The sequence below is a fragment of the Vanellus vanellus genome (assembly GCF_965231255.1).
Source record: "Vanellus vanellus genome assembly, chromosome: Z".
In the NCBI taxonomy this organism is placed as follows: Eukaryota; Metazoa; Chordata; class Aves; order Charadriiformes; family Charadriidae; genus Vanellus; species Vanellus vanellus.
The window spans coordinates 68,666,113-68,688,376 of record NC_138908.1 but is presented as its reverse complement, the minus strand read 5'-3'; the positions used below and the strand labels follow the sequence as shown (position 1 = coordinate 68,688,376).

General features: G+C 41.0%; 1 long non-coding RNA gene across 1 annotated transcript; it reads left to right on the top strand.

The window, feature by feature from the left end:
* The first annotated feature begins 5,892 nt into the window (after positions 1-5,892).
* On the top strand, positions 5,893-20,774 carry LOC309683347. The gene is made up of 3 exons (XR_014270200.1): positions 5,893-6,025; positions 16,501-16,631; positions 20,759-20,774. It is a non-coding gene; the product is annotated as an uncharacterized lncRNA (long non-coding RNA).
* Positions 20,775-22,264: the final 1,490 nt, after the last annotated feature.

Below are 22,264 nucleotides of genomic sequence, written 5' to 3'. Positions count from 1 at the left end.
AAAGCACGCAACCATTCGCTACTAAGCACATGAGCTATATTACTTTTAGTTGCATCTATAAAGGAATAGGTAGATTGGCTTAGTCAAATAGGGCATTTAGTCCACAACCTGATTACTAGAAGCAGACTTCATACTGTTCTAATGGCTAGAAATTAAACATAGAATTTCTAGGTTTACCAAGATTTGAGATGAGATTGCCTGCAGCAACACTGTTTCTGAAGTTTTATTTTCACTGACCTGACAAAACTTATTCGGAAACTGGTATTCCGTGCTTTACCCCTATAAAAGGCAACTCACTGAGAAGTTTTAAGGAATTCGACGGTGTTCCCTAGAAAGGTAAATTTAAATACTACATTTACTATTATCAGAAGGAAAAGAAACTGCAATTTATGACAGGAAATACTCCTTTACTTTGATTGCATGTAGTTTACCTGATAGTAATGACAGAAAAACTTCAGGCATTTCATATAGGTCAATAAAACTAGATAACACATTTAGCACTGATGTATCAATACCAAGCTAGAACCTCATTCCTTTGGCATGAGCACATCTCAGACTTTTTTTTAACAAATCAAGGCAAACAGTATAATGTAAAGAGAATCTCTAGTCACAAGAATTAGAAACTAGCAACTAAACAAAAGCCTATCTCAAATCTTTACAGCAGAATCTTTGTAGGACTTGCCAACATAGATGTGTTTCACTTAGGACTAAAATAATAGCCATTGGAATCTTTCAGCTGTACCTTTATTTGCATCTATACTTGTGAGTTCATTACTTAAAGCCCACCAAAATTTTCTATATAGAAATTTTATACTAGAGATACTGCTCATTAGAAGATTTGACAACTACAATAACAAGCTTTTACATTTGTCACTAGAGGTTGAGGGTTTGTAAACTAAATGACAGGACTTACTCATAATGAGACCATAGTTGTATGGAGTTAAGAATCAAAAAGCTATTCATTTTTTGTGTTACACTCAAGTACTCTCACTGGGCTGGATATGAAAACCATTATACAGTTTAAAGTGCAATACATCTTTAGGTATTTGTTACAAGCATACAGTAAGAGAACTAAACCAATCGATTTTTGCTTATTATGGATGTGAAGTCTTCCGATATCTGAAAAATAAGGTTTCTACCCACCAATGCCTTTCTGCATTTTAAAAATCACAATTTGTTTTACAAATTTTAATCCATTCACATGGTGAATATAACCAAACTCAGAAAAGTATTCTGATTTAGGTCTTGAGACACTGAATAAAATCAGCACACAGGAATGCATTTTATTGTCTTGACTAACTCTTAACATTTATCAGAAATACTGTTTGCTACCTAAAGCTTGTTGTGCTCTATTAAGGATAGATCTTAAGAGTCATTATTTTAAGCAAGATTCATTTAAGGCTATTTAAGTTAAATATTTTGAGTTGCAGAAGATCTGAAACTCGTGAGAACCCTGAAAGTAGCAGCTCCATGTCCCTGCTAATTGCCAAAAGCTGCAGAACAATAGCAGAAGCAGCTTCCACACTGAAAAGCCTAAAGCAGATGTAAAAAGGCAAAAGGGAAAGTTTTTTAAAGAATGTTCACTATAGTATTTCTCTCCCATTTGTTATCATGATTGGAGCTGTATTAGATTAACAGCAGCGTCCGCTAAACTAAGCATTACATCATTACAAAGTTATTGGTTTTCTTTTTGGTAATAGTTAACTCAAGTTAAACTATATTTCCACAAACCAATTCAAGAACTGCTGGTGTTAAAATCATATGAAGTCATTAAGTATGGCTCAGGTTAATAAAAAACACTGTGAGGCACCTGAAGGAACACAAAAGCCAACACTTAAAAAGCAACAACCAACTCAACAGAAGTAAGCAATAATATAGCATTAGCACATATGTTGCTATAAAGTGTAACTTTTTCATAAGGAATCAAAATAAGATGACTTCATCTTTCTAAATAAACACCATTTCTATATTCAACTGTCTTCCAGATTTGGAATACAACATTTTAGTTGCCCTGAGCAGATTCATTTACACATGGGAAGCTGAAGTCCAAATCCCTACTACTTTGCACTTCGGAAAATTTAATATCTGTTTTGAGGGAGCAAAGAAACCCTCCACATTTTATAGTACTTATTCCACCGCACTGAACTCCCGAAGGGCAAGAGAACTGAGACTCATGTTCCATCACCTGCAATGGAAAGTTAAGTGGAAAGCCCACCCACCTACAGTATGGGAAACAAGCAATTGCGATAGTGTCAAAAACATGCTACAGTTCAGCATATATCTGCTTTTAGGCTGTTCTGATATATTTTACTTTTCCCCTCTGCTGATCAATGCAGTCTGAAGAAGACTGACACTACACACCTCTCCAAACCCACAAAGGGGCTATTGCAATCCCTTCTAATGTGTGCTATCTTTTAAAACATTAGCCTCTGGCTTTTACAAGACTGATTCTTAACTGAAATTTAATTCCAGGGGAAAGAACTAGAGTTACACTAAGCACTTCCATCCATCTTGCTTAGATGAAAGCCTTAAAAAAAAAAAAGAGAAATACAGCAGGGTTAACTAACATTGAAGCAGCTAGTCAGTTCAGAAGCTTTTTGTTTTTTAAAAAAAGCCAAATCAACATTTAATCTATACTACGTAGTTGTTGTGGACTACTAAGTGAAGAGGAAAGGGAGACAAGAGAAAGGAACTCATGTTAGAAGTTTGTCAGATTACTTTCATAGTTAAGTCTGCCAAAGTCGCAAAGCATTAAAATCTGTCAAAATACTACACAGTAGAAACAACACAGTCAATTTAGAACTGCTGCTAGTGACAGTCCTTAAGTCATAGAATATGTTATCTTAAAGAGGAAAAAACTTGTTAAAATGGTGCGATTACTTCAGTAACCACAGATACACGAAACTCATATGCCATGTAGACCACCCCATTTAATCCCTAAATCATATGGGACTTCTATTATTTTTCACATCCTGCTACCATTTTGAAAGGAAAGCACTGAGCCTTTATGTCCAAACTTTAAAGTGATCCTTCAGGCAGTATCCTATGAAAAGCTAATAATGACCCTGAAGTTAAGCTTTATATGCACAAAGTAGCAACAGCATTGCATTTTATGACTACCCTGTGAATAACAGTTTTTGAAGAAATGTCAGGCATTTGTGCAAAATGAATTAGCTATTCTCAGCAACTGCAAGAAGTCTTACAAACTAGGCTTATTTCATAAATCATGAAAACCACCCCAAAATGAATACAGGTATTTGTCATACGATGAGTTATCACCTCTCCATTTCGGGGAGGTGACAATTACTATCCAAGTGACCTACAAATGATAATTTCAGTTTAAGAGACTATAGCCAAAATAATGTGTTCTTGCCAAAGACAGCTTGCAAGTCAGGAAATATAGATAACCACCACAGAAAAGTGTTAGGTCTATCAAGCCTCATCATAACACCAATCATGAAATCCCAAAGGTTGCCAGCAAATGGATTCCTGAAATTCCTCAAAAAATTGAAGAGCTAATCTTACAGCTTCAAGTGGTAATCCCTCACCAAGAATCCACATAGCTCAGGCAGACAGAGCAAGGAACCAGTACGTTAAAGTGATACTGCACATAGCGGCTACTGCTTGAGATTTATAAAGAGCCAGGTAGTACTTCAATCCCATCTAAAAGCTGTAACTATCCTCCAGGAATTTTGATTACTCAAGCTGTAACTGCTTTCTAATTAGGAGTATTTAATCTGCAAGCTTCCTTCCTTCCTTCCTCCAAGCTTACTCCCCTCTTAGAAACACCAAACACCTTTAAGAGAATCACTTGGAAATCTTACATAACATTATAGGCACAGAATATTCTGAAATTCATTTTCGTATTTAAAATAGCTATACATATTTGGTGAAAGAGATTTGTGTAAGTCATTTATCCACATTACTCATTCTTTTGCCTCTTGAAGGAGGCAAAAAAGAAAAAAACACCCCTACCTCTGGGGTTTTAGCACAGCGCTCAATAAAAAAAAACAAAGGGGCACAGATTAAAATGACTGAAATACCTCATCAGAGGCACCAAATATTTGCTTGCAAGAATTAAATTCTTCTTTCTGGTATCTTCTTAACTTGCAGATCATATTCTCTGAAATACTTCAGATTTATTTTTCATTTCAGCTAGCAAGTAGCTTTAGTCTAAAAAGCAAATGAATTTCTAAAAAATAACATCTTTGCATTCCATGTTCTCATCTTGAAGTCAAATTTTCAAGAATTAAACCACCAATCCTGGTTGTTTAATTTAGACAGCTCTTGCTAATATAAGAATCATTCTAAAAAGAATTGGCCAAAAGGTTTATTTATTTTCATAAAACAGTACTAGTGCTAATCCTCCAGAGAAGCAGCATGGGAGACAGTGTATCTCCATTTTGTGTATAGACTTACAGATGTGCATGCATCTTCCCCACCTCTCCCCCCCCCCCCCAAAAAAAAAAGTATATGTCGGCTTTACTTGAAGAGATCACATTTCTAGATATGTAAACAAGATCTAAATATTTATTGTTAATGCTTAACTTCTAGGAAGCAATTTCAAATTTTCATCAACCTCTCCTACTTTCCTATTGTGATATGATAACATTAAAAGTTTATGTTCAGAAGTTACATGCTTAGAGATACCTTTCACATATCATTATTCCTCTGAAAGTAACAGTATTTAGGAAGAGAAGTATACATTTTATGTTCTATAAAGGAAAGAGGGTGAAAGAAAAAAAAGCCCATAACTCCCAAGAATGTCCAACCTCTTCAGATTGTGAACCTCCTTTTTTTTCCTCCCCTCTTCTCAGTGACAGCACAGATGACTAATGACAAGACTATAACCCCCACTTAATTCTATTACCAGGTTTTCTCCTTCAGAAATGCCTCAGAAGTAACAAGCAGCCACCAGCTGGCAATCACCTAGTCAGCCTAAAACAAGGATGAAAACCAAGACTGGGATTTATTCTCCTCTGCACTGCCAGCACACTTGGCAGACTGCTTTCCTCTGTGCCTCAGTTTCATCATCTGCAAGATGAAAATAATGACAACTTTTTTCTTTAGGAAGAGCATCAGAGGCCCGGTTGCAAAGATGGCTGTGGCTCAGAAGCACACTGGAAGTTAGCAGACGACCCAGGCTGCTCACTGTACCCACTCCTCCTTAATTTCTTAGGGAATCCCTCCGGTAGTTGGACCAGGTGTAAAACAAAGTGTGCCCTTCTCTCAAGGCCAGCAGTTTTCTACCTTCTGGTCTACGGGCAACGTGAACAGGCCACTTGTCGTGAAGGAAACAAAACGCAACACTTTTCAACAGGACAACGCCTATCAATAATATGGCTACGTTTATAAGAGAGTTGAAAAAGCCCTAAAGACACGAGTCCAGCGAGGGTCGCAGCACCTTTATTAAGGCTGTCGGCATTAACAGCCACCGCACTAAAGAAAAACCCGGATAATCTTCAGTCTTACCCTCCGCGCCACCCCGGCGGCTCAGCACAACCGCACCAGGCCAGGGGAAGGGTTGCAGACGGGGCACCCACAGCATTTGGTAGTAAGTGCACCGGCAAGAAAAGGGCCTCGACAGCCCCCCCAGGCCCCGACACGGCGGAGGCCCCAGCGGCCGGGCAGCGGGCGAGGCCATATTGCATTTTAAGCGCCACCGCCGGCCCAGCTCCTTCAGCGCCCGGCCGAGGGCAGGCGAGACACCGCTGTGGGGAGCGGGCGGCGGCACCCGCGCCCCGTCACAGCCCTGCCCCGCTCGGGCAGCGCCGCGGGGAAGACCGCGGCCGGACGGGGCGGGGCTGAGGAAGGCGATGGATCGGCTCGGGATGGCGCAGGGCTGCCGTCCTGCCCCCACCTCTCCCAGTCAGCCTTGGCCGAGCGCCCACCCGCCCGCCCCGGCGTCCCTGTTCGCGCCGCACGGCCCGGCCTGTCGAGCGCGGCTACGGCCCGGCCGGGCAGAACGGGCCAACGCGGCCCCCACCGGGCGGACGCCCCTCGGGGAGAAGGGCACGCAGAGGCGGTGAGGAAGCTGAGGGGGACCGAAGAGAAGGGGAGGGGAGGGGAGAACCACCCACGGCTGCGACCCTCCCGGCCCTTACCTGGAGCTGCCGCCGCTGCCTCACGGCGCCCTACGCCCCGCTGACAGCCCCTAAATAACGGCTCCGCCGCGCCGCGCCATCGCGCCGCCGTCCCGCACGCGCGGCCCCACACCCGGTCACGCTCCCTCCTCCGCCCCCCCCCTCCCCCGCCCTTCCCTCCTCGGCTCGCGCCGCCATTGGCGTGCGGTGGGGAGTGACGTCGCCTAAAGGGGGCGGAGCTTCCCGTAACGCGCCGACCGGTGCCAGGATCCCGGGCGCGAGGGGCGCGTGCGGTCCGGGGGGGGCGGTCTGTGAGGGGAGGCGGGTGCATACCTTCCCCCCTCCCCCTCCGGCCCGGCCGCCGCCATCATCTGCCCGGCGGTGCCTGGACCCCTTCCTCTCCTCGGAGAAAAGCTCCCCGCAGGGTTTTGCCCTCAAGGCGCGTTTCGAGGCGCGTAAGAACAGACGAGCAGCGGGAGAGCCCCGCTTCCAGAGGAGGGGGGCGGGAGCGCAGTCACCTCCGTCGCCCCCTGCGGCTCTTACCTGCGCGGTGGGCGGCAGCCGCAGGAGTCCTAGCTGAGGCCGGCCGGCCCCTGCCCGCGCCGCCGCCGGCAAGGCCTCTGGAAGCTTCTCCCGGCCCTTAGCCGGCGGGGCCTGCGCTGTCGACGCGGCGGCGGTGTCTTCCCGGGCAGGCCTGAGGAGCGAGCAGCCTTCCCGGCGTTTCGCAAGGCTCCCCTGGGAGCACGAGCGGCTGGAGGAGGCTTATCAACAGTGTTAGCAAAACGCTGTTATCGAGAGCAGTCCTTAGAGAAGGTGTTTGTGGAAGGCTGGGTTGCTAGGGAAATGGTCCTTCGTATAGATCGTTCATGTGATCAGGGTTCAGGGAAGCCTTCGGGTTCCCTCGATGGTAAGTTATCCTTGTACATTTCTTCATTCAGTAACCCTGAAAAATGACTTTTGTAAATGGGACACAGTCATGTGCTCTAAAGTGTCCTTCTTCATTCCAGATTAATTTTTTTCCAGTTCACGAGTGAGAAGGAACACATTTCAGGGCCACATCCACAAATTTACACTGTGTTAAGAATGTCAAAGCAGGCTGTTTCTAGTCAGGAAAGTACCAGATATCACTGATGCATGCAGTTGCTTCCTGCCATACACTAGGTGTTTGCCTATTTACTTAGGTTATCTTTTGTCTCAAGTGGAATATGAGCTATACTATATTTTTAATTAGTTCTTTAGAGGAATAGGCATATTGGCTAGACAAATAGGGCATCTAGTCCAATATCCTGTTTCAAACACTGGCTGGCATGAGCTGTTAATGAGAAAAGACTTAAGAACTTTAGTGGAAGATAAGCTACTTCTCACGTGTCTAGTGCAAGTCTCTGAATATGTTTGTTTTACTTTCTGAGATTGCTTAGTACCCCCCTCAAAAATACTGTTGTTACTGACTCTGAGAATGTTGTGTATTCTATAGATAACAGAGTAAAGCTGGGTGGGCACTTCAGAACTTAATTAGTTCCTCTGCTTTCCTCAAGACAAAATTGGCTATACTTACATAGTTTCTGATAGGTATTGTTCTAGCCTGCAGATTAAATTTATTACTTCAATGTCCCTACTCACAACAGATGCTCTTTCTAGCAACTTTAGATGCTTGTAGTGTAGCTGTTTCTTGCATTGATAGTCTCTAGACTTAATAGACCCAGTCCTTTCCATCTTCTCTTACAGGGTTTTTGGTGCATCTAATGCATCAGGACAACTGGCATCTGGGGAATAAGTTTCACGTTTTTTTCATTACAAAAAAAGTACTTCAGCATTACAGTTTGTCACTTTTGCTTTCTCTTCAGTTTACAGCTGGTGTGGTTGTACTTATCCTGATGTAGGATTACAGTTTGAGAATCATGTATAATTGGTAGATTTTCAGTCTGTATGAATATGCCTGCTTCAGTACCCTTAAAATCGATTGGTGTTGGGCAACAACAGGTTAAGTGGAAGCAGGCTCCAACTAGAGGGACCGAAAAGATAATGTGATTTTTTTTTTCTCTTGCTTTAGCATATCTTCTGTGTCCTGTAAGATCATTAGAGTTCTGCAGCTAAACAGACATTCCAGGAGTAGATGCTCAACTCCCCCCCCCCCACCCCGTTCCCCCAGCCAACAGAAAGCCTCTTGTGACATTCCGAAATCCGATAGCCTGAAGCGATTCCTGGTTTACTGCCAGAACTTGTACAACACCCCCCCTTCAAAACCAATCCTGTCTCAGGCTGCACTTACATATGACATGTATTGTAACTCTTCATATAAGCAAGAGCTCTTGTATTTCACAGGCTATTTATAGACTCTATAAAACTATTTTTGCATAGCTGAAGTTGTGCAAAAGAACAAAACAATTTGCAGTGGTACTTAGTGTTTCTGTATTGGCACAAAATATCATTAATACAATAACAATTTAGTTGCTTTATTCAGTAGTGTGTGAACTCTTCTAAGATGAATTGCTGTTGCAAATATATTTTTAGGTTTGGAAAGTGATGATAGCATGCTCGCCTATATACCTTATCTCCCCTTGAGAACCTTTTGCAAACTCTACGTGTATGGAAAGATACCTCAAAAGTATAAAGAAATAGGCTTATGCTCAGACTGAATCCCATTTCTCTATGGTAGCAGTCAGCGGGCACAAGTCAATCCTGTATTTTCCACCAGCCCTAACTGCAATTGTGATATGGACAGTGGGGCAGCTGTTGTCCTTGTGGTTGACCTGAAGACAGTTGCAGCAGCCCCTGTTGATCACTTAGTTGATCTTGTTGATCAGGTTAGTCCAGTGATTCTCAGTCAAGGCTGCTGTTTGGCTTGCCTTGTGCTACTCAGAGGAAATAATTTGACATCTGTGTTGCGAATGGAAGTAAGTGGGATTAAATGTGGTAAGATATATTTTTCTTAAATGATCACTATCTACCCCAAATGTGGTCTGTATTAATCTTTTCCTTCTTTCACAGGCAGGACTGAATGTTTTGGGCAATTATGCTGTTGTGGGTTGAGTTTTGTTTTTATTCTTATGAAACCTAAGGTTTTAGTCTAACAGGAGGATTGTTCATGTTGCAGTGATTTCTAGTTCTGTGTCAGCATCTTCTCTGGTAATAAATGCTTCATTTTGAATCTTGATGGTGAAGGTGAAACTCAACTGTGGTCACAAACACTGGGTCAGAACTTCTGCTGGTGTAAACAACATGGTCCTGTGTTGTAAATGCTGTAAATGCTTACGTTCTGGCATGGTGTCTTGTAGCCTGGAGTATGAAATAAGTTGTCTGGACTGTGGCCTTGTAAAGTACACAGACTGTACTTTCAATAACACAACAAAAATCTGACTGTTGTTACAACATCATTATACATTTTCTGGTGCAAGCAGGTAAATAGCATTATGACAGGCATTTGATAGAATCAGGACATTTGGGATCCCAGGTAAAGAAAACAATTAAGCCCTTCAAGCATGTTGTGTTCAAGGCCAGGCTGGATGGGGCTTTGAGCAACCTGGTCTAGTGGGAGGTGTCCCTGCCCATGGCAGGGGGGGTGGAACTAGATGGTCTTTAAGGTCCCTCCCAACCTAAACCATGCTATGATTCTATGTTGTGAAGTGCCTTTTCTGCACATGGACGATTTCCTGAAAGACTCTTTAGTTTGATTTACTGCATTATATTCTTCCTTACTGATACACATTACACTGCTGTATACTGTTCTGTATATGCAGTATAGTACTGATATATGGGTAGTGTAAACACCAGTAATTTAATAATACATTTCAAATACCCAGAGAAATTAAAAATTCTGGCCACATTTTAAGAATGTTCCTGCAAATGAGCATTTTAATCTGCACATTGAATTCAGCATTATGTGAAATAAATTAGTCTATTGAATTCAGTAAATATATGAGGCAAGAATAAAAGGAAGTTAATTGTCAGGAATTGGAAAGTGTTTGAGGTGAATTATCTATTTGCTCATTTACACTGCAATTTGTGTTCCACCACAGTGCTCAGATCAGGGCTATACAGGATATTTACAAACTCCTATGATCCACAGCTAGGATATAAGTAGGTGGAACATGCCTTTGCACCCTCTGTTTTTTCAACCACAGGAAGAAGGGCATAGCCTGGTAATAAGGAGATAGGCAATAATGCTTGAAAAACATTCAGTGATTGGCAAAGTTTTCTGGGTGGCTGCTTGACTGTGGAAGCAGAGATATTTTTAGAGATGCTGTTAGAGATTGCCTAGGCACAAACTTGTACCTCTCTTTATGGATCATTTGAGCAGTTTTGTAACGAGTTTTGTGATGAAGTCTGCGGTCAATGCAGAATCTACTGAATTCTACAATAGATGTGCCACAGAGAGGAAAAGATCTTTCTGGAATGTATTGTTATCTCAGTACAAGGACATGAAGTATCCCATAGATAAATTGGGGTGTGAAAAGATTCCTCAGTCCTGGGTACACATGGTTTTGTTGGAGATGGATCGCTGTAAGAACAAGGTTGGGAAAGATTTTCAAAGTCATGGAGAAGCTGAACAACAAGACCCTTTAATGGCAATGTTCTGACCTGTGACAATTGAAAGACATTTTCTGTGAGATGGCTGAACGTGAGATGGCTGGAACTATTCATCTGGGAGGTTCAGTGACATCCAAACCTTTTGCTGAAGTGATGATGTTATGTCAGCTTGTATCACTGTCCTTAACTTAAGTCCTGAACTTGGACTTATGAGTATGGGTGTTCAGTGTCCTTGCACTCAAGGTGGATCTCCATCTTCTGACATTCTTTAACAGTAAGAAGAGTAATTCCCCACCCCCCCAGGAGCAGTGAGAACTAGTCTTTTGGCCTGGGTGGCCAGAACAGTAGCAGACTTTTGTGTTGAAGCCCTAGTCTTGTAGGTCATGAAGCCATGGTAAAGTCCCCTTAAGAAGAAGGGAGGAGGCAGACTTGGAGGCAGCAGCAAGGAAAAAATGGATGATTGTTGTGGTTTAACCTGGCAGGCAGCTATACACCACACAGCTGTTCACTCACTCCACCCGCTGTGGGATCGGGGAGAGAATCGGAAAAAAGGCAAAACTTATGGGTTGAAATAAAGATAGTTTAATAGGACAGAAAAGGAAGGGGAAAAAAATAATGATACAAGAATGTACAAAACAAGTGATGCATAATGCAGTTGGTCACCACTCACTGACCAATGCACAGTCAGTCCCCAAGCAGCGGCTACGCTCCACCCCCCAACTCCTCCCAGTTTTATTGTTCAGCATGTTTTCATATGGTATGGAATATCCGTTTGGCTAGTTTGGGTCAGCTGTCCGGGCTGTGTCCCCTCCCAGCTTCTTGTGCACCACCAGCCTCCTCACTGGCAGGGCAGTATGAGAAGCTGAAAAGTACTTGACTTAGTGTAAGCCCTGCTCAGCAACAAATAAAACATCAGCGTGTTGTCAACATTATTCTCATCCTAAATCCAAAACACAGTGCTATACCAGCTACTAGGAAGAAAATTAACTCTATGCCAGTTGAAACCAGGACAATGATGTAACTATTGGGAATGATTTAGTGAGGGTTACAGCATTTCTGAGCTTTATAACTTACCAAACATGAGCTGCTCTGTGGCAGCAAAAAAGAGGCTTGGTAGTTCATTACTTCCTTTTGAGGGAGGTTGGAGGATATTGCATTTCCCCTAGAGTGAGTAGGTGTTTGCAATCATTGTAACAAAAGGGTAAAAGTTCACTGAGCCAAGCAGCCACTATTGCAACCAACCAAATAGAATCATAGAATGGTTAGAGTTGTAAGGGACCTTAAAGATCATCTAGTTCTAACTCCCCTGCCATGGGCAGGGACACCTCCTACTGGACCAGGTTACTCAAAGACCCATCCAAGCTGGCCTTAAACACTTCCAGGGATGGAGCATCCACAACTTCCCTGGGCAACCTGTTTCAGTGTCTCACCACCCTCATAGTGAAGAATTTCTTCGTAATACCTAATCTAAATCTACCCTCTTCCATTTTAAAACCATTACTCCTTGTCTTATTGCTGCACTCCCTGATAAAGAGTCCTTCCCCATCTTTCCTGTAGGCCTCCTTTAGGTACTAGAAGGCAGCTATAAGGTCCCCCTGGAGCCTTCTCCAGGCTGAACAACCCCAACTCTCTCAGACTGTCTTCATAGGAGAGGTGCTCCAGCCCTCTGATCATTTTCGTGGCCCTCCTCTGCACTCAATCCAATGGGTCCATGTCCTTCTTATGCTGGGGGCCCCAGAGCTGGATGCAGTACTCCAGGTGGGGTCTTATAAGAGCAGAGCAGAGGGGCAGAATCACCTCCCTTGACCTGCTTTTGATGCAGCCCAGGATGTGATTGGCTTTCTGGGCTCCTGTTGAGCTTCTCATCAACCGACACCCCCAAGTCTTTCTCCTCAGGGCTGCTCTCAGCCCATTCTCCGCCCAGCCTGCATTTGCGCTTGGGATTGCCCCGACCCAGATGCAGGACCTTGCACTTGGCCTTGTTGAACTTCATGAGGTTTGCACAGGCCCTATATGTACGACCTAGGCAAAAGCAAGTCCACTTGATACTTGGTGGCACTTGTGGCATCAAGCAATGAATGATGCATATGGCAACACAGCTGTCCTCATTCTTTAGCTCTGCCGTGCCCGGGAGGTTGGTAAAATCTGACACTCACGACAAGGCCTTGCAAAAATTCAGTCAGGGTCTGTAGAGCTGTAGCTAGGGTTCAGCAGTTCAGGAAAATCTTGTGATCATTCAAAGAAGTTAGAAATGGGGATAGCTGACTCCTCCACATGTGATAAGCTTGACAGGGAAGCTCTGGGTTATTGAAGAGACTTGACCCCATTTTGTTGTTGTGATTCTCAGGAAGATGAATGGCAACACCATGAAGCTGCAGCAGGGCATGTGGAATAGAAAGAAGGTTGGTTATAGTCCACTGAAAAATAATGGCACATCTGACAGAGTGGTGCAGAACCTAGCAATCTGGCTATTTTTCTGCGGGGAAAATTGTACAGATAATGTCATTTTAGACCTAGGCTGGATGTTTTGACTAATGGAACATGTTCATAGGTGTTTTGTTTTTCCCAAAAGATAGTGGGCAGGACAATCAGGAAAAAAGGTGTCTGACCTTCACTGGAGGAAGAAGGCCAAAAGTGAGACCAGAGAAATGAAAAGGCTTCTAAATCAAAGAAAGCAAATATGATAAAAGAAGATAGAATAAAATTACTGAAAAGAATGAAATTAATTAAACATAGAAAATGCTTAAGTTAGAATAAGTAACTGAAATTGCAGTTCACTGCAAGGAAGTGCTGATTCAGACTGGTAGCTAAGATGAGCTGAAGGTGTTATGACATGCTGCAGTCACTTATGCTACGTGTATGAGCTGCCCAGTTTAGTACACTTTCGGCAACTGCTAGAGCTAAAAAGCCTTTGGAATGATTCTGCATACACAGCCCAAAATGTAGTTGTGTCCTTGGACAAATGCTTAAGGCAGAACTCTTAGACAGTGGACAAGAAGACCCAACTAGGAGTAGCAGAAGATGATTAAAAAGGAAAGAAGATGCCCTCAGAATGAGTGGGATTCTTTTTCCTGCTGGGCCATGAAGACTTTCATGAGCAGTATGGCCAATAAGAAACATGCTGGAAATTGTCAGTCAGTCCTTCATTGCAAAGATAATCCAGTATTTGGACAAAATAAGGTCGTGGGTGAAGAACAGCTGAGCTGAGCCTGAACAAGGGCTGACAGAAGTGATACTAGCGGTAGAAAAAGGCATTCTGAAAACTCAAGGCCATGGGTCAGTCTCCTTTGTTATAGGATGTACATTCACAGCCAATCTGTGTTATAGAGATGTAATTGTGAATTCCTTTCTGATGTTGACCTCTTACACATGTAAGTGGCACTTTCTGTCCTTTCCAGTGAGCAAGGGAACAGTCCTAGTCAGACAAATTGTGACTGGCCATGGTTATTCAGATTGTCATTGTGTTTTGGACAGGCTGTAACAATATTCCAGTTATTAAAGAACAAAATCACATGACACAACTCTTTCAGGTTGTATGACAATTGGCTCACAAGGCACAGAACTTCAAATGGAGCTCGTGCTCCTGGTCCTCAACTGCAGAGCGTAGCAGGAACAGCACAGAAGATGGTTGACTCCAGGCTTCGCTCTGTGGTTGCTCCAATCACACAGTGGAGCTCTCCATTCTAAAGCTAAAACTTGGCTGTGTAGGGACTGGTCTTAGGTAGTGGAATGACTCTAAACATGAAGACCTATTGCTGACCTCTTCATCCTTCCTCTAAGTGCAAGGTGTACTTATTTATACGAGGTAAGCAGGATCACAGAACAAAACAACATTAAAAAATTTGCCATAACTTCAAACAATGAGGTACCAGCTAGCATGTTCCTGTGCACAAAGAGAAGCTGTAATAACAAACAACAACTTTGTTCATCAAGTTGCTGTGTTTCATAGTTGCTAGTCATGCTGTCTACCACTGGAAAGTACTCAGCAGGATGGTTTTGGTATAAAAACCTGTATGCAGTAGAAAGTAGTTCAGCTTGGTTTTGTTCAACAACTATAAATTTGGTTCTTGTGAACTCACACGTCGGGGTGACACCAAGCTTCTGAAGACCTATTCTGTTGTAGCATGCTGTGTATGAATTAAGCTGTTACGGTTGGAAACACTGGCTTTCTGGTACTACGGCTTGTGACTTCTCTGTATAGGATGGTAGAGGCTTATTGAAGAAACAGTGTATACGGAGCTTAGAGAGAAGAAATCTGCTACAGGCAAACTACTGACAAATCCTTGCTGTATTTTTCCATGCTATACCTACTGTTAGACAGAAATCAATACAGTGAGATGCCACTTGATTTCCAGGAAGAGAGCTATCAGCAATGATATATAGTTAATTGCCTTAAAGTGACACATTTAAAAAAGGGTTCTTGACAGTTTTGTGCTTGAAGTTTTCTGCTTGAGCTGTTACAAAACACAGAAGGCTGGAGCCTGTTGCTACAAGTAAAGGCCATGGAACTCATGGGGAATTACATTCTCATCATTAAAACTGAAGCCAAGTTCTATATTAGAGAGCGTCTCTTTCACTACTGCCTTACAGTTAAAGTGACTGATGCTATTCAGAGCAGTTAAGGCTATATGTACAAAAATAGATTCAATTCTGAGTAGTTTACTGATAATGTCACCAAAAGTGAGTACATTCATGAGAAAGAGTAACAACTTCATACGATGAAGGAATGAAGACTTGAAAACAGGAACAATTGAAAAAATAGTAACAAAGATCAGCATGCCAGCTATATTTGTGTGTGAATGTGTAACTGCAAGATACAAGAAGGAATATAGGAATTTGTACATGAAAGTGTAGCACAAAAGGGATGTATATAGAATGACATAAGCAATAGAATCAAAGAGAACAGAGGAGAGTATAGGCTTTTGGAAATAATTTCCCATTGCAAAGACATACTAGACTGTGGTATAGCTTCCATGAGCTACAGGTCTTAAATAATTTATATCTGGAGTTAACAATATATTTAGGTACTTAGGAAACTTATGCATTTACTGGAAAATAAAAGAAACAGTAAGGATTTGTATTAGCCAATTCATACTGCAACTTTATATATGGTACAAAGATACAGGTAAAGATCTTTGCCCCATATGCTTTGCTACCTTTGAGGATTTTCTTTTCATTTTACATTTGTGGTCTTGCTGATCTATATTCTCTTCTCATTCCTCTACTTCACCATTATTCTTTACTATTTATTAAGAGGTCTTCCTTCCTTTAATCTCCTTGTTCTCTTTTTCTCCTATTCTGTTGCCAACCTTACTTTCATATATTTTCTTCTTTTTTCTGCTCCCTTTAGCATTGTGTTAAATACCACTATTGTATTTGCAACTTGTCCAGAATCAGTCCATCAAACTAATTCCTTCTAAGGGTCTTCTTAGGGAGAAGGTTAATTGGATAAGAGTGTTTGGGTGTCATATTTATACTATCATTCAGCTATATGACAAACCAAATCCTGCCAAAAATCTGAAATTATATGGAGTTCTTTTTCCTCTAGTCTCACCACTGGCAGTAACAAGTGCTTTGCAGTTAGAATTTCGCAAACAAAAATAATGGTGATCGTGCATAAGGCATAGCAAAATCAAGCCCAGTTTCTCAGTACTGAAACTCCTCTGAAGTGCCAACAGCAGTAAAAGCTTGCTTTAACAGATAAGCCAGAGAGATATAAATTGTTGCCTGAACACATCTCCTACACTGAGCTGTGAAGCATTCTTTCTAGAGCCTGAGTTTAGAAATTGTCATTGTTACTTGAAATTTTGGTATGAATATTTGCAATCAAGCTTTAACTTCCCAAAACCAAATTTTGTAATTTTGTGATTTCTTTTTGGTTTTGTTGCAGCAGTCACGTTTCCCAGACTGGACTAGAAGCTCATTGCCTTGCTGGTGTATAAATGTGTGGAAAAACACAGACCTTCTCCCAGAATCAGCGACAATAAAAGATTAAAAAAAAGTGGTAGACAAACATCAGTGGTAAGAGGTCTAACCTACAAACCAAATTGTTACCACAATCATAGACTAATGCTCCCTTATTCTTTACATTATCATTGTCTACTCCTTTCTTTGTCACTTTGTCCTGCCTCTTTTTGCCCTTCCTTTCTTCTGTAATTGGGACCACATGTCATTCAGCCTGTAAAGGTTGACTTAAATATATTTTGCCCATAGTTAATTAAGCAGTGTGAGAGTCTTCCTGGAGATATATGTGTACTCAAGATTGGGTTCAAGTCATGTCAATATCAATATATCCTGAAACACATGGGCTGCTCCTGTTTGTGTTTTAGTGCCTTTTCTGAATAGATCCTTTATGAAACTGCTTGCTAGTATTTGCTCCAAAGTAGTAGTTCATAAGGTATTACTTGAATTGTATTACACGACTGTCTGTGATAATATCAACAAAAAGAATAATTCATTAACCAATGATAGTTTGTTGAACAAGAGATGTTAACATTTTCACTATCCTGACATTTTATATGCAGTCCTTAGCAATGTGAATAAGTGTATTTTAGAAATGCTTATAAATTCTTATGTTACTCATTAATTGCCTGATAAGCTTGAATCAAAAGGAGCCATTAACAAATTACTTTTAATACATTGGAATAGATGAAAAATTCTCAGATTATGTTGATATTCTCCTGGTAGGTTCCTGTTGGCCGCTTCATACTGTATATTACATACATGTCAACATGTAACAGCAGTAGTATATGCAGGGTCTTTTAAAGCAAATGTTTCAAAAACGTTAGTGTGAAGTTGGGTAACCTCATCTTTGGATGTGTTGAGTATGCTGTTCTCCCATGAGCTGATGATGGATAATATGAGCTTTGAGAGGAGGTTTGCACCACAGTGCCTTCAGAGCTTTCTTTCTAAATTACTTCCTAAATTATTTTGCAATTCTATGATAATCATTAACTTATCACTTCAGATTGGGCTATTAGTCCATATACTGTCCAATGCATGCTATTTGTAGGGTTACTGGAATATATGCAACATGTCTTTGTAAAGAAATATGGAATATTAGTGGTTCAGTTTAAATAAAAATAATCACTTAAAGTTAATCATTTAGTGCTAGGCCGCATTGGCATACTACTTATATATAACTCACTTAGCATAAGTAGCTAAAGTTGCTGAAGCCTTAGACTGCAAGCTGTGAACTTTCACCTATATAAGTCGAACTTGTTTTGGACTTCTGCTTAGTTACATAAAAGAAGGCCCTGAGACCGGTACAAACCAGGAGATAAGGAAACTACTACTGTGTTATGGTTTGAGGAATCCACAACAATTTATTCTCGTTTAGACAATTATTCTATCACCCGATGACCCCTCCCCACCCAGCAAGGGGAACTGGGAAAAAACAAGGAAACTCAAGGGTTGAAATATAAACAGATTTAATAGAATAAGACTAGATAATTAACATTAATACTACTTAAGAACAAATATTGATCCTGATACCAATATAAAATATACAAGGATTATACTCAGCCAGTTCTGTCAGTCGGAAGCTGTGCACTTCCAGCAGTGGACAGCAGATGTTGGACACTGCGACTGCTACAGCCTTGGGAAGAAGGAAAGGGCTCAGGGGTCCGGCACTGGGGCAAGGAGTTCTCCGGATGGCAGCCATCATAGAAGAGAAAGAACTCCTCAGCCAACTTTCTCATTTATATTGAATATAGGGTTCATGGTATGAAATGGTCCTGTTGGCCAGCTTGGGTCGAGTGCCTGGGTCTCGCTTCCCCTCATCACCACAGCTGGCTAACTTGAAAACACTGAGACCTTGAAACCCACATACCATGGCTGGCTATGAAGAAAATATTTTCACAAATTCAGACACTAGAATCTTCTAAAAGTGCAGTTTTCCCAAACATTAGAAGAGAATTTACTGCAAAGTAAAACTACTGAAAGAGAAATTAGTCCTGTGTCGCTGAAATCAGGACATACTGTCGATGGAGGATGTACCTTGACAAGATAAGAACAGTTAGTGGGCCTGCCTGGAGACAGAAAGAATCTAATAAGGAACAAGAAGACACCAGAACACAAATTACCATTGGAGATGGTGGCACATGCAAGGCGTATGAAGAGTGCGTAAGGGGCAGATGCATAGGTTGTGAAGGTGTAATTGCCCAGGAATTTCTTAGTTCTGGGTCCTTCACTGGAGGCTGCCAGATTGGGCTGTCCTTGCTGCTGTACTGCTTGAATAAATTATTTTTTTCTTTGGGTTATTGCCTGAGATTCTGCTATGGGAAACCTAGGGTGAAGAATCTTCTTTAACATGTTATTAGTTTTTTTTTAATGTTACATTTATTCATACCTTGTTACAAGTTTAATTGTGCATTGTGGAGAGTATGCATACTTTATAGACACTCAGATGACCATTAATCATAGAATCATAGAATACCTGGAAATACAGCAATACATTCACAGTAAGCACCCATCTGCTTCGGAGCGACTACATGTTTAGTGTGAAGATGAATTCCATATCTCATTTTGAAAAAAGCTGGCCTATAGTGCCTTTGTGTACCACTCCCACCCCTGGGAAAGCTCCTCAAATGTTGTGTAAATTATGGTCTAAAATTGCTTTTCATGTTATTTGTAGCTCAAAGTTTTTTAGAACATTTGGTGTTCTCAGGAATAGTCCGGTAGGTGCTGTCTCTCTGCTCTCCTGCAGTGTTTCAGGCTCTCCTTTTCCTGCCTTGTCTTCCTTTAGAGCTATTTTTTCCTTTGCTTGCTCCACTACATTTCCTCCTCCTGACTTTTGCATGTGGCTTTATTTAGTGTTGTCCAGGGCACGTCTCAGTGTCAGGAGGCAAATTTGGTAAAGTGGGCTGGTATCACAGCTTGTGATCTATGGGAGCCCTCGCCACAGGCAGAAGTACTGGGAGCAGATACAGACAGGGAAGAAAAGGAAGATGTGAGTAAGAAGCCACTGTCTTCACTGCCTGAGTTAGGACTTGGTGGCAGCCAGAAATTAGTACCTCACGTACAGATGAGCTATTGACTGTGTGGTGATGGGATCTTGCCCCTTGGGAAGCAGCAGTTCCTGGCTCCTGCTGAGTTCCTTCCAGCAAGTTCAACCACTGACTTAGAAAAGAAAAATGCAATCTGACATATAATCCTTGACAAGTTGCTGACCCTTGTATCTGAGGGATGAGAGGAAACTATTCTCAGTGTTCACACAGCTCTTTTCTCTATAAGCAGTAATTCTTTGTCCACGGCCTTAAAAAAAAAAAGTCTGGGTTGAAGGCAGAAAGTTCAGTCTTATTTCTGTGTGTAAGAAGTCCCTTTCACAGATGATTGAATTCAGCCTGTCTGGAGTGAATGTAACAATTGTTTAATAATGTGAAGCCTTAAATTGTATCCAGCTGATTCTGTGGGGGAATTTTGCAGGCAGGAAGAAGTTAATTATCCAAAGCTGGATCCACATCAAGATTAGGCTTATTGGCTCACACACTCTAAGCCTGATAGCTCTAAAGTGGTAACTAACACATTTTTTTTTTTTTTTTTTTTTTAATGTCATTGTGAGTATGTGCTATGCTCTAAGAAGGTACTTTTCCAGCCAGCTCAAGAAACAACTTTTTGCCTGCTCATTAATCAATTACGCTTTTCTTGAGAAAAGGAATGTAGCCTAACATAATACTCCCAACAATCACTACCAAAAGAAAAAAAAGTGGAAGTTTTTCAGGTCATGATTTAGGATTTCTGTATGCCTTTTCGTATCATGGATGCTGGATCTTAGATGAAAAAGTTCTGTTGGTAATAACCTTATGACTGTTTGTTTTATTTTTTCTCAAAATTACTCGGAGTCAACATGACCAGGATGTTTTCAGTGTTCTTGTTGGTAGTGATATGAAGTCATCTTCATGGTATGAATATATTGAAGAATCATAGCTACATTTTAATCATATTAAGTGCTAGCTGATTTAGGTCCTGAACTGTAAGATGAAACTTACTGATAAAATTCTAGACCAGCGAAGCTAACGAGTGTTTTATTATTCACCCTGTAGGGTAAAGATGTTCTCTGAGGAATTAAATTTTCAGCCACTATTAGAAGGTTAAGCATGAGTATGACTATATATTAATCCTAATTCTGATTTCATTTAAATCAATAGGCATTTGCTGTTTAGTTCAACTACAGCTGGACTGACTGCCAATGTCAAACTCTGCAGGATTCTGCTGACCTCTGCTAACCCCTCTTGTTTATATGGAACCTAACCGATCAGTACCATGAATTTGTAATGATTTACAGGAAAATACTCAAGAATATGAATCGTCATAAGAACTATCTTACTTCATATTTAATTTACAACTTGACTTACACACCAGTTAAAAGATTTTAGAGGTTATAGCCCATACTTAAAGTGAAGTTGGTATCCCTTTCTAAAGTAGTGTTAGGGAGGATGAAACTCAGACTCATGAAGGAGTGGAAATAAACCTGTCACTGTGCTTTTAGGACAGGTTGCTGCTCAGAAATTAGTAAGAAGAATATACTTATAGTTGCAAATAAGGCAGGATGTTTTGAATTACCTACAGACATGCAATCATTGTGAAAGTATCTTGAACTATCAGAAACTTTATAAAATACTGCTATACAAAAGGGAATACAAAATTGATGTTATTTCAAGATGCAGTAGTGTATTTTTTTTCCCCTTGTTGTTAAAGTTACATGAGGAGAAAAAGTGTTCTAATGCATATAAAGCCTATATCTGGTAAGAGAAATCCTTACTTCAGTGGCAACCTTCTTATCCTATATGAGACTTTATACTGTTAATGCAGTGTATCTGTGTTAAATAAGGTTGTTCTATACGTGCTAGTTTTGCTAATTTTTTGGAGATGATTTGAAAATGTAGACAAAAGAGGACATCCCTCTGTCAGACACAATTCATTTTCTGCAAGGGAATTTCATCTGTTGTGTGCACAAAAAATGTAATGTCCAAATAAAGTTTTGTGAAAGTTGACCATGTACAAATGAGACTGAAAAATAAAGTTTCCTTGGAAAAACTTAATGTATAAAAGAAGAAGTAGAGGGAAATTCTGTTTTCTCTGAAGTTAAATTTTTTCCATTGTCTTTTACAAGGTCAATTTTCATCTTCAGTTTTCCAAAAATAGGTGAATAAGTGAGATCCAACTAAAAATGTACAGAAAGGTCGTGGTAAAAGAGGTCTTCTACCTTTTGGGACTTTAACAATCCATTTTTTTACAGTGTGTATCTTTTCAGTTACTGTTGATTTTTCAAACATTTTTGGTGGCACTAGTGTCAATTACTTTAAGAAATGAAGCCCTGGTATATTCATGAAGTAAAATGGAAAAACAAGAAAACAGGGACAGGATGCTTACTGTTTGAGTGACTGACATACACACAGCTTGAAAGGAAAGGAAACTGCAAATCCACTTCCTATTCAAGTCAGACCCTGGTGCTAAAAAAAGAACTAGGGATAATAACAACAAAGTTAGTTGTCTGAAAAGGCCCACAAATTGTCAGGGTAAAAAGAAGGAAAAGGCAAGTAACAAGATTATTGAAGAGATACAGAGCACATTGTGGCTCTGTCAGCTGTATTTTGGGTAGTGTATAGCTTTTAGCTTCTGCAAGAAAATGAAAAAAATATCTTTTATTATTT